This window comes from Schistocerca nitens, chromosome 1, assembly GCF_023898315.1.
Source record: "Schistocerca nitens isolate TAMUIC-IGC-003100 chromosome 1, iqSchNite1.1, whole genome shotgun sequence".
NCBI lineage: Eukaryota > Metazoa > Arthropoda > Insecta > Orthoptera > Acrididae > Schistocerca > Schistocerca nitens.
Genome location: NC_064614.1, coordinates 1,069,452,498 through 1,069,465,914, shown reverse-complemented (window position 1 = coordinate 1,069,465,914; position 13,417 = coordinate 1,069,452,498). Strand labels below are relative to the sequence as shown.

Below are 13,417 nucleotides of genomic sequence, written 5' to 3'. Positions count from 1 at the left end.
CCCCCCCCCCCCCCCCACACTCTTTCGTTTCGGGCCACGTTTCCCTGTAGCGGCCAGACTACTGTGCGCCTCCCACGCGAGACGTTTCTGTCCTACGCACTAAGCAGGATCGCGTGCCAGGTGTTCATCCACGCTACGACTTTCCTCGTCAGTCGGCGTTGATAACACTTGTGCGGAATCGCTACACACGTAAATAGGTGACTCGATTAGCGTTTTTACAAAAGTTAACATTTTTACCTTTTTTTGGGCAACGGCCTTGCCGCAGTGGATACCCCGGTTCCCGTGTGATCACCGAAGTTAAGCGCTGTTGGGCGTGGTCGGCACTTGGATGGGTGACCATCCAGCCGCCATGCGCTGTTGCCATTTTTCGGGGTGCACTCAGCCTCGTGATGCCAATTGAGGAGCTACTCGACCGAATAGTAGCGGCTTCGGTCAAGAATACCATCATAACGACCGGGAGAGCCGTGTGCTGACCCACGCCCCTCCTATCCGCATCCTCCTCTGAGGACGACGGATGGTCCAGGTAGGCCACTAGCGGCTGAAGACTGAGTGCTTTTTGTTTTTTTTACCTTTTTCTGAGGAAACTATATTCCAGCGCTATAAGAGAAATCTGTATTATTTTCACTGCAGCATCCCTCTGCTTCACGTTATAAATCAACAATTTTCAAAGAAAATATCAATTAAACATAGGCAAGTTAAATTTTGTTGTAAATATTGATGGTTTTTAAGTAACAGATAATTATGTAGAACAAAGACGTTCTGTAGATAATCTGGCCCTTTATACAGGGTGTTTCACAATTGATGTTACACACTTCTAGCGGTTGTAGAGAGGTCTTAGTAGATCAAGTCCGCGGAAACGTCTTCCAACGACCATACAGACTGTCAAAGTTTCAGGCACTGGCGCCTGTAAATATGTTATTTGAGATATGTGCGTGAACAACGTACTGTTGAAAAGAACAAACTCTCTAGCGTTCGAGGTGGCGCAGTGGTTATCACACTGGACTCGCATTCGGGAGACGACGGTTCAATCCCGCGTCCGACCATCCTGATTTAGGTTTTCTGTGATTTCCCTAAATCTCTCCAGGCAAATTCCGGGATGGTTCCTTCGAAAGGGCACGGCCGACTTCCTTCCCCGTCCTTCCCTAACCCGATGAGACCGATGACCGATGACCTCGCTGTTTGGTCTCTTCCCCGAAACAACCCAACTCCAACAAACTCTCGAGTTTTAGATGGTTCCCACCAGGTAGCAGCAGTGTGCGCCCACTTTAGTTCTAGTAAAAAGTGCGCCCACTTTAGTTCTAGTAAAAATGGTGTCGGGACAATACAATGCATTTTGTGTTCTACGTTTCGCGCAGAGCAGGTCAGTAATAACTGTCGAGTGTGACTTTCGTACTAGGTATGGTGTGGATCCTCCAGTAGCGTCCGCAAATGGGGAAGGGATCCTCGGAGGGGGGGAGGGGGGGCATTTGTCCCCTCTGACAAAATTGGAGTTCAGGCTTCTTATTCATTACAGGATTCCCACAATTTTCAGAAAAGATTGTGTGTTATTGCACTTCACCGGAGCACTTCCGAGTGCGAGGGAAATATACTGTGGCTTTAACGATGACTATGTAACTTTCGAATGGTTGTTAGGCTGGTCAAGAGGAACGTTCTTTTTTGATTTGCTCGACAGTGGTTTCGGCGCAGTCCTATAGCCACGGCGGATTCCGGCGGTTGCTCCCAGCACAAACTAAACACGGCTGCAGTATACCAGCCCAACACACGCCACTAATTTCAACGAAGACACCCTCTCTCGCTGTTGCACAACTTAAATTACAACACTGATTTACCGTTTGTCTGTGATCAAAGAAGTCCCGCCACGAATTACAGATACCACATTGTGTTTTACAGTTACAGCTGATTAAAGAAATGTTCAGAGGTTGAATACTAAACAAAAGTCTGCCACCGACAGCACTAGAAGAGTGCTTTCCAACTTCTCCATCATGGCGACCCACTTGTCATAAAATCAGTGTCTTGAGGCACCCTAACATCAATAAAAGAGAGTCTATTGTAACAAATTATGTTTTAAAGGAATCTTAATGTTTGTATTTCATTTTAAAGTAGAGTATAAGTATACATTAAACAGCTTTTCACAGATACAAAATTTTCAGTAGTGTTATGAATTCAATGACTCTCGTGGGCTTGACGAGCATTAAGAATCCGTCTCACATTAGCTAGGATGTAGGACAAATACAAAAACATTTCCTCATCTAACGTTCTCATATATTTTCCTGGTAAAATTTGCGTTTTGTTGAAATTTTTTCGGTTTCATGCATGCATCGGAAAGTTTTTCTCCGCGTATCACACGCTCCGGCGTAAGACTCCATCACCTCCAGTCCACGCGGGCCCCATTTTTAACCATTCTTTATTATAGAACCTCAATTTTGTGTTCTTGCTGCTGCATAATGACTCGGAACAAACAGAGGTTTGAGATGCACTATGTGAGTGTTGTTTTCTACGTACTGAATTTTCATAAACATTGCTCCGTCATAAACTACGAAAGCTCTTTTTCTGGTGATAAGTTTATCAGTTTCTGATGACTTCTGTAAATGATAAACTCTGAAAGCAGTAAACTAATGACACATGTCACGAACGGTACAAAGAAGAAAGTATGGACTATCGCCGTTCGAAGAGCTTGCTAAGACAGGTATGATAGGAACTGTAGAAAGTGGAGAAGTGCCAGGCTAACATTAATTCAGACATGTTTTTAAAATAAATTTGTCAACGAGAAATTCTTACTACACAACATCTACAAAAACACATGTAGCTCAACACTTAAAAAAAAAGAGGTAACCATTACAATGCTTCTGATTAAATATTACCCCGGACCCAATACTGACGGCAAATAGCTGTTAAAGAATGACGTGAAATTTAAACTGAAGTCAATTACATTGATTTCAATTAAAAGCGTCAGCTGAAACTAAGTAACTCTTACACATTAAAATTTTAACCCCAAACCTATCTTAAAATGCGTGTAGTAAACTGTTACACAAAAGTTAAAGTGGTAAACTGACATCAATTCAAATTTAAAACAATGTTCACATAAAATTAATTTAACAACAGAACTTGAAACACGCAATAAAAATTACAGCGGAACCACTACCCACACGTTTTACGCGCACCATTTTCACTCGTGGCACAATTTAAGGCTTCGTCAGGTACTACACGGAAGTACCAGACAATTTCAAAAGAAGCTTAGGCACAGAGTGCCTTTAGATGAACATCAAATAAGGAGACGCGAATTGTTCGCTCACAAAAGGTGATTACTTAGCTCAAAGATTGATCCGCAGCATTAAACTCCTTCCACGGCTTCCTCAGTGGGTTTACAGTGCCGTAAGCCTACCATCACGTTCGATTGTAGAATTTTGGAACACGTATTATGTTCGAGTATAATGACTTTTCTGGAGACTAGAAATGTACTCTGTAGGAATCAGCATGGGTTTCGAAAAAGACGGTCGTGTGAAACCCAGCTCGCGATATTCGTCCACGAGACTCAGAGGGCCATAGACACGGGTTCACAGGTGGATGCTGTGTTTCTTGACTTCCGCAAGGCGTTCGATACAGTTCCGGTCGTTTAATGAACAAAGTAAGAGCATATGGACTATCAGACCAATTGTGTGATTGGATTGAGGAGTTACTAGATAACAGAACGCAGCATGTCATTCTCAATGGAGAGAAGTCTTCCGAAGTAAGAGTTATTTCAGGTGTGCCGCAGGGGAGTGTCATAGGACCGTTGCTATTCACAATATACATAAATGACTTGGTGGATGACATCGGAAGTTCACTGAGGCTTTTTGCAGATGATGCTGTGGTGTATCGTGAGGTTGTAACAATGGAAAATTGTACTGAAATGCAGGAGGATCTGCAGCGAATTGACGCATGGTGAAGGGAATGGCAATTGAATCTCAATGTAGACAAGTGTAATGTGCTGCGAATACATAGAAAGATAGATCCCTTATCATTTAGCTACAATATAGCAGGTCAGCAACTGGAAGCAATTAATTCCATAAATTATCTGAGAATACGCATTAGGAGTGATTTAAAATGGAATGATCATATAAAGTTGATCGTCGGTACAGCAGATGCCAGACTGAGATTCATCGGAAGAATCCTAAGGAAATGCAATCCGAAAACAAAGGAAGTAGGTTACAGTACGCTTGTTCGCCCACTGCTTGAATACTGCTCAGCAGTGTGGGATCCGTACCAGATAGGGTTGATAGAAGAGATGGAGAAGATCCAACGGAGAGCAGCGCGCTTCGTTACAGGATCATTTAGTAATCGCGAAAGCGTTACGGAGATGATAGATAAACTCCAGTGGAAGACTCTGCAGGAGAGACGCTCAGTAGCTCGGTACGGGATTTTGTTAAACTTTCGAGAACATACCTTCACCGAAGAGTCAAGCAGTATATTGCTCCCTCCTACATATATCTCGCGAAGAGACCATGAGGATTAAATCAGAGAGCTTAGAGCCCACACAGAAGCATACCGACAATCCTTCTTTCCACGAACAATACGAGACTGGAATAGAAGGGAGAACCGATAGAGGTACTCAGGGTACCCTCCGCCACACACCGTCAGGTGGCTTGCGGAGTATGGATATAGATGTAGATGTAGATTTCACGTTTCAGTCCTGCGTACACTTCTTGCAAACGTGTCATACAAATGATTAAAGTGCCATGATAAAACCTGAAACATAGATCAGTTACCACCGGTGCCACACATACACATAACACAAATGGCACTCACAAGGGTATATTCAATAACAATCTTTACAACACGAAAAATAAATTAAACAGATCACCAGATGTTGAATAGATGAACTACTCAGCTCGCATGGAGCGAACAGGTGCTCGTCCATAAAAGCAACCAGGGTGCAACGACAGTGTTGTGATGGCTGTACATACTTTCCAGCTTTGTTTTGACCGGCAATCTCATCCGGACAGTGGAGACGGAATTCGAAAGCGTAAGCATCGTTCACTGTCAACATGTCTACGAACACGGAGGTAGAGTGCGACCAGCTAACACTCGAATTCAGAAGGGTGGTTCTTTTCAAACGACGGCACTCAACCCCAACGAGGCCGCTGTATTACTCCAGTTGCAGACGAGATGTTTCCCGACGCAAACACGGGTCTGTTCCCAACTCCGGCCCGGCTCGTCGCCTTCCTCTTGCCGCTGGTATCCCAAAAACTTCCGCTGACCCGCACGCGCCGCCAAGCGGACGACGTTCACAGAACAAGTTACTCTCTGGCAAAGAGACTGCACCAGAGGGGTAAAAAGTCAGAAAAATTCAAAATAACCATCAGGATGATCCAGCGCACATCACAAAAACATGAACCGATAGACCGTTACGATCTGCATCAGCATAAGAGAGACATCAATCCCCTCCATCATTGAAAGTTACATGCACAAAATACTGGAATTGAGCATACCGATAACTCGCGTAATACATATTCTATGTTACACTGAACAAAGAGAAGAATGTCTTTATTCATCAGTAAACACTACCGGGCTAAGTTGCCGTGGTCGATCTGTAGAACTTCTTCTCCCTGACGTTTCGTTCTCAACTACGGAGAACATCTTCCGAGGTGAGTCGACGACTGGCTGCTAGGAGCTGGGGCCGCCGCTTATATGGAGATCGTAGAGGGCGCCACCGCACGTCACGTGGCGTCGATCTGTAGCTATCTCTGGCTATCGTCTGTTCTCTCGATTGCAGGCAATCGATTGTCACGTGATTTATGCAACGTCGACCGCCATATCTTGTCCAATTTTAATCCTTCTTCTTCATAAGCGGCGGACCCAGCTCCTAGCAGCCAGTCGTCGACTCACCTCGGAAGATGATCTCCGTAGTTGAGAACGAAACGTCAGGGAGAAGAAGTTCTACAGATCGACCACTGCAACTTAGCCCGGAAGTGTTTACTGATGAAGACGCCGGTCCTGAAACCCTACATGGAATGTCTTTTATTATTTCATCAAAATTATTTCTATTGTTTTACATTCTTAATTTGCTAGCCACGCGACACCCTCGATGCCAATACTCGACACCCTTGGGTGTCGGGACACCTAGTCTGGAAAGCTTCACCCAGAGAGCTCTGGATTATGATAACATTTCACAAAACGCGCCAAAACTTATAAAAATACAGAAATCACAATTGGATTTTGTACCTAAAACATTACTTAAAGTATTACAAGACTTATCACCCATAGAACGAAACCATTAAATAAATGAGATGCATTTAAATTTGGATATGACTAGTGTGACATGATACAGTCAGGCAATTTTCGGATTCGATTTAAAGAACACACGAGATCCAAAGAAAATAACCCAAATGCGCTTGCAATGGATAAGTGACAAACATACGTAGCAAAACATTTACAATAAACTCCAAACCCCTCATCACGAAAAGAAAAGGAGGAAATGAATGCGCTAGAAGAAGTTGAAAATTTTACGAATTTTAAGAATCGGTCAGGTAGACTTATCAACAAACGAACTGAATATCAGAACAGAAGGCGTGTGGATAATTTTACTGGTATTCTGCTCACTAATATTCAAAACCAAAGTAGCATTTATACTTATAGTCTCGATACTATTTATTCAGTCTATACACAGAGTTAATATGTGGAAATATCAGGCGTCCTCTCTTTTATTCTTTGGTCAACTTCCTGTAAAAACACCAAGAACAGGTATCTCTGTAAACCAAAACGAATGGACGCACATAACGTAAATAAACTGGCATTTTATATCTATCGCACCTCTTTACATTAGTTTACGTTCACGGCATTGTGCTGCTGTTTCGTGGCGCCAGTGTAGTGCGCTTCTTTATGTAGCTAAACGCTAGATAATGGCCTAAAAAGGCCGAAAATAGTGGTGAAGCGAAGTAAAAGTAGAAATAAAAGACAGTCTAATTGCAAAATGCTGCATTCATTAAATAAATTTGTGGCTGTGGTACCCATAACGAAGGACATGTATGGCCAAAAAGTGTATCTGTGCAAATCGATATTATTACACTTGAATTACGCCAGACAACTTTGAAGAACAGAAGGCACGAAAATAATAAATCCAATAACAAGTTGTGATGTGAAGTTCTGTAGGCAAATGAAGTGTTGCGGTTTGCATCGATGTTGAATAAGTGCTTTTAACGTTGGTGACCTGTTTCTCGTCCTTAAAGAGTATTAATCAGTGCATTTCTGTTGTTTTCTTTATTAACAAGCAACATAGATTTGTGAAGTTCTCAGAACGTTCTTGTGTTTTACATTTTCAATTTTAAACGTCAAACCAACAGTTAATGGTGTGTGACAAAAAAAACCTTTTACTGCTTTCGTTTTCTAGCTCATTAGACGCGCTGAATCTAATCATATGAGGTATGTAACGTTACATTGTTAAATCGTAAAGGGGAATCTATATTCATACCGGTAATTCTAAAAGATGTACTTTTTATGTATTAATAAAATACACTTACCTTTTATGTGCCAAACTAATCTATCTTTAAAACAGTTGAATTTAAACCATGTGTAGCCTATTATTCTTCGTGCAAAATTTATTTCTTCAACTTACCGAATCAGTTATATTATAATTATTAATTTCGGAATGTTGATCCATCTTGTATAAATACGGGAACAATTACTAAAAGGGAATTGAAATTTGGGCTCTCGAAGAATGTTAAAAAATAAGTGCACTGGTAAGACACGTAACGAAGAGGTACTAAAAGTAATAGATGAGGAACGGATACAGTGGAAGACCCTTACCAGAAGAAACGACACCTTAGAGGTACCTATGCTAAGGCATTCATCAATATTTAACTTTATGTTTGAAGGAGCAGTGGAGGAGAAAGACTGTAACAATATTCTACCTTTTCGTTGGAAAGACTATGTTCAACGATTTATTCAAAATAACTACTATTAAACGCCAATTACCGATTCTTTTTACGAACTGCATATCCTCTAAACGTAACTGGGTTACAACCGTGAATCACACCTCCGTTTCTTTATACTTTTGTCAAAATTGGTTGCAAATTATTTGATTTTTGTTGATTACATAGGTGCACTAGGAGGTTGTTTCGACATATGTGCCATTTTCAAGTGGTTATATAGATGGAATGACGTCCATAAAACATCTTGGAACGTAATTTCTATTATGTACTATGTTGTTAACATAGGTCACGTGACTGCTTAGTCTAAATGGAGTGACATATATAAATCACCGTAGAACGTAAGTTCTTTTATGATATATCGTTCCAATTTTACAACTGTCAAAAAATAATACGAAATTTCCATAGAAATTAAATACATGACCAATATTAACAACGTAGTACATAAAGCAACTTACGATCGGAGATAGTATATGATTTCGTTCCATCTAGACGAAGAAAATATTTGACCTATGTTAACAACGTGCAGGATGATTCACGAACGTCACTCCATGCAGACGAACACTTGAATACGGTACATATGGCGAAACAAGCTTGTCTTGAACCTATTAATCAACAAGAAACAAATAATTTGCAGCTAATTTTCTCAAAAGTATAAGGAATATATCGTATTACGTCCTTAAGCAAGCTGCGGTTCCAGCACACAAGAAGTTATTTAATACACTTCCGTTTCTCGCTCAGGGTGAGCGGGTTATTGGACCGGAGTAAAGTTAAACTACAATGATCTTTACTTGGATAACATTATTTCCTTGAGATCGTCCGTCTTTTCAGTGGTGATTCTGGTTCTATGTCGAGGTGTCGCACTTTACGGCCCGCGACAGATTCCTTTGCTGTGCCAACCTCTTCGTCCCAGAGTAGCTCTTAAACCCACTGTCTTCAATTATTAACGTTGGAAGCCTTCCCCTACAGTTTTTACCCTTTACTGATCCCTCAAGTACCACGGAAGTTCTTCCCTGATCTCTTAAAACCTACCCTAGCGTTCTGACCCTCCTTGTTGTCAGTGTTCCCTCGCCGATTATACACAGATCCTGCTCATATCTAATCATTCCACAACTTTTCAACATTCTTGTGTAGCCCCACACCTCAAACTCATCGATTCTCTCGTGCTCCGGTTTTCCTACAGCCCATGATGTACTTGCACACAATGCTGTGCTCCAAGCCTAAGTCCATAGAAATTTCTCAAATTAAGTCCGATGATTGAAACTGTAGATTTTTTTCAATTACGAATGACCTCTTTGCTTGTGCTGTTTTCCCCTTTATATTCTCCTTGCTTGGTCCATCATATGATATTTAGCTTCCAAGGTAGCACAATTCCTTCACTTAGTTTACTTCGTAGTCCCCAGTTTTGATGTTAAGATTCTCTCTAATCTCATTTCCGCTACTCCTCATTACTTTCCCTTTTCTTCGGCTTATTCAGTTGATATTTGTGGTCAGGAGACTGTTCAGCCATTCTGTCTCTCTTGTGATGTTCCTCGCTTTCACTGAGGATAGCAATGTCATGAGCGAATTTTATTATTGATATCTTCTTACCCTGAATGTTACTTTTATCTTGACTCTTTCTTGCTTGCAAATGGCGCTGAGCACTATGGGACTCAACTGCTGAGGTCATCAGTCGCCTAGAACTTAGAACTACTTAAACCTAACTAACCTAAGGACATCACACACATCCATGCCCGAGGCAGGATTCGAACCTGCGACCGTAGCGGTCACGCGGTTCCAAACTGACGCGCTTAGAGCCGCACGGCCACACCGCCCGGCTTTCTTGCTTGCATCTTCGATGTGTAGATTGAACACCAGGGAAGACAGTCACTATCCCTGACTTCGCTCTTTGTTATCCGAGCATTTCGTTCGTCATCTTTCATTCTTATTCTTTGTTCCTGATTCTTACACACACTATATATGAACCGTCTGTCTAATTTTTCTGAGAATTTCGAACATCTTGAACATTTTAAGTAGTCAAAAAATTTTTCCAGGACGTCAAATCCCAAGAACCTGTACCGATCTTAATCTACCTTCCATTATCAAGGGCAAAGCCGAAACTGCCCTTCTACCGACATCACCTCCCCTATCGTACGTTGTTGTTGTGGTCTTCAGTCCAGAGACTTGTTTGATGCAGCTCTCCATGCTACTCTATCCTGTGCAAGGTTCTTCATCTCCCAGTACCTACTGCAACCTACATCCTTCTGAATCTATTTAGTGTATTCATATGGTTCAAATGGCTCTGAGCACTATGCGACTTTACTTCTGAGGTCATCAGTCACCTAGAACATAGAACTAATTAAACCTAACTAACCTAAGGACATCACACACATTCATGCCCGAGGCAGGATTCGAACCGGCGACGGTAGCGGTCGCTCGATTCCAGACTGTAGCGCCTAGAACCGCACGGCCATTCCGGCCGGCTGTTTAGTGTATTCATCTCTTGGTCTCCCTCTACGATTTTTACCCTCCACGCTGTCCTCCAGTACTAAATTGGTGATCCCTTGATGCCTCAGAATATGCCCTACCAACCGATCCCTTCTCCTAGTCAAGTTTTGCCACAAATTTCTCTTCTCCCCAATTCTATTCAGAACCTCCTCATTAGTTATGTGATCTACCCATCTACTATTCAGCATTCTTCTGTAGCACCACATTTCGAAAGCTTCTATTCTCTTCTTGTCTAAACTACACTCCTGGAAATGGAAAAAAGAACACATTGACACCGGTGTGTCAGACCCACCATACTTGCTCCGGACACTGCGAGAGGGCTGTACAAGCAATGATCACATGCACGGCACAGCGGACACACCAGGAACCGCGGTGTTGGCCGTCGAATGGCGCTAGCTGCGCAGCATTTGTGCACCGCCGCCGTCAGTGTCAGCCAGTTTGCCGTGGCATACGGAGCTCCATCGCAGTCTTTAACACTGGTAGCATGCCGCGACAGCGTGGACGTGAACCGTATGTGCAGTTGACGGACTTTGAGCGAGGGCGTATAGTGGGCATGCGGGAGGCCGGGTGGACGTACCGCCGAATTGCTCAACACGTGGGGCGTGAGGTCTCCACAGTACATCGATGTTGTCGCCAGTGGTCGGCGGAAGGTGCACGTGCCCGTCGACCTGGGACCGGACCGCAGCGACGCACGGATGCACGCCAAGACCGTAGGATCCTACGCAGTGCCGTAGGGGACCGCACCGCCACTTCCCAGCAAATTAGGGACACTGTTGCTCCTGGGGTATCGGCGAGGACCATTCGCAACCGTCTCCATGAAGCTGGGCTACGGTCCCGCACACCGTTAGGCCGTCTTCCGCTCACGCCCCAACATCGTGCAGCCCGCCTCCAGTGGTGTCGCGACAGGCGTGAATGGAGGGACGAATGGAGACGTGTCGTCTTCAGCGATGAGAGTCGCTTCTGCCTTGGTGCCAATGATGGTCGTATGCGTGTTTGGCGCCGTGCAGGTGAGCGCCACAATCAGGACTGCATACGACCGAGGCACACAGGGCCAACACCCGGCATCATGGTGTGGGGAGCGATCTCCTACACTGGCCGTACACCACTGGTGATCGTCGAGGGGACACTGAATAGTGCACGGTACATCCAAACCGTCATCGAACCCATCGTTCTACCATTCCTAGACCGGCAAGGGAACTTGCTGTTCCAACAGGACAATGCACGTCCGCATGTATCCCGTGCCACCCAACGTGCTCTAGAAGGTGTAAGTCAACTACCCTGGCCAGCAAGATCTCCGGATCTGTCCCCCGTTGAGCATGTTTGGGACTGGATGAAGCGTCGTCTCACGCGGTCTGCACGTCCAGCACGAACGCTGGTCCAACTGAGGCGCCAGGTGGAAATGGCATGGCAAGCCGTTCCACAGGACTACATCCAGCATCTCTACGATCGTCTCCATGGGAGAATAGCAGCCTGCATTGCTGCGAAAGGTGGATATACACTGTACTAGTGCCGACATTGTGCATGCTCTGTTGCCTGTGTCTATGTGCCTGTGGTTCTGTCAGTGTGATCATGTGATGTATCTGACCCCAGGAATGTGTCAATAAAGTTTCCCCTTCCTGGGACAATGAATTCACGGTGTTCTTATTTCAATTTCCAGGAGTGTATTTATCGTCCATGTTTCAATTCCATACATGACTACACTCCATACAAATACTTTGAGAAACGACTTCCTGACACTTAAATCTATACTAGATGTTTACAAGTTTCTCTCCTTTAGAAATGCTTTCCTTCCCATTGCCAGTCCACATTTTATATCCTCTGCAATTCGACCATCATCAGTTATTTTGCTCCACAAATAGCAAAACTCCTTTACTACTTTAAGTGTCTCATTTCCTAATCTAATACCCTCAACATCACCCGACTTATATCGACTACGTTCCATTATCCTCGTTTTGCTTTTGTTGATTTTCATATTATATCCTCCCTTTAAGACACTATCCATTCCGTTCAACTGCTCTTCCAAGTCCTTTGCTGTCTCTGACAGAATTACAATGTCATCGGCGAACCTCAAAGTTTTTATTTCTTCTCCATGGTTTTTAATACCTACTCCGAATTTTGCTTTTGTTTCCTTCACTGCTTGCTCAATATACAGATTGAATAACATCGGGGAGAGGCTACAACCCTGTCTCACTCCCTTCCCAACCACTGCTTCCCTTTCATGTCCCTCAACTGTTATAACTGCCATTTGGTTTCTATACAAATTGTAAATAGCCTTTCGCTCCCTATATTTTACCCGTGCCGCCTTCAAAATTTGAAAGAGAGTATTCCAGTCAACACTGTCAAAAGCTTTCTCTAAGTCAACAAATGCTAGAAACGTAGGTTTGCCTTTCCTTAATCTAGCTTCTAAGATATGCCGTAGGGTCAGTATTGCCTCACGTGCTCCAATATTTTTACGGGATCCAAACTGATTTTCCCCGAGGTTGGCTTCTAGCAGTTTTTCCATTCGTCTGTAAAGAGTTCACGTTAGTATTTTGCAGCCGGCCGCTGGTGGCCGAGCGGTTCTAGCGCTACAGTCTGGAACCGCGCGACCGCTACGGTCGCAGGTTCGAATCCTGCCTCGGGCATGGATGTGTATGTTGTCCTTAGGTTAGTTAGGTTTAAGTAGTTCTAAGTTCTAGGGGACTTATGACCTCAGCAGTTGACTCCCATAGTGCTCAGAGCCATTTGAACCATTTTTTTAAGTATTTTGCAGCCGTGACTTATTAAACTGATAGATCGGTAATTTTCAGATCTGACAACACCTGCTTTCTTTGGGAGTGGAATTATTATATTCTTCGCACTATCGCACTATAGATCCATAAAAATACCATGATTATTACACACATTTTTTGGTTATGCCGGTACTGTTTTCATGGCCTCATATGAGCGGTCCATTTCCATTATTCCACAGGCTTCACGGCGATAACGCTAAGAATTTTCGCGAGACGTTCTGTTATCCGGGTGGTGCTTAGCTTCATGAATCAGTA

General features: G+C 43.5%; 1 pseudogene; it reads left to right on the top strand.

The window, feature by feature from the left end:
• Nucleotides 1-246: 246 nt before the first annotated feature.
• Nucleotides 247-363, top strand: LOC126207889 (5S ribosomal RNA; annotated as a pseudogene).
• The last annotated feature ends 13,054 nt before the right edge of the window (nt 364-13,417 follow it).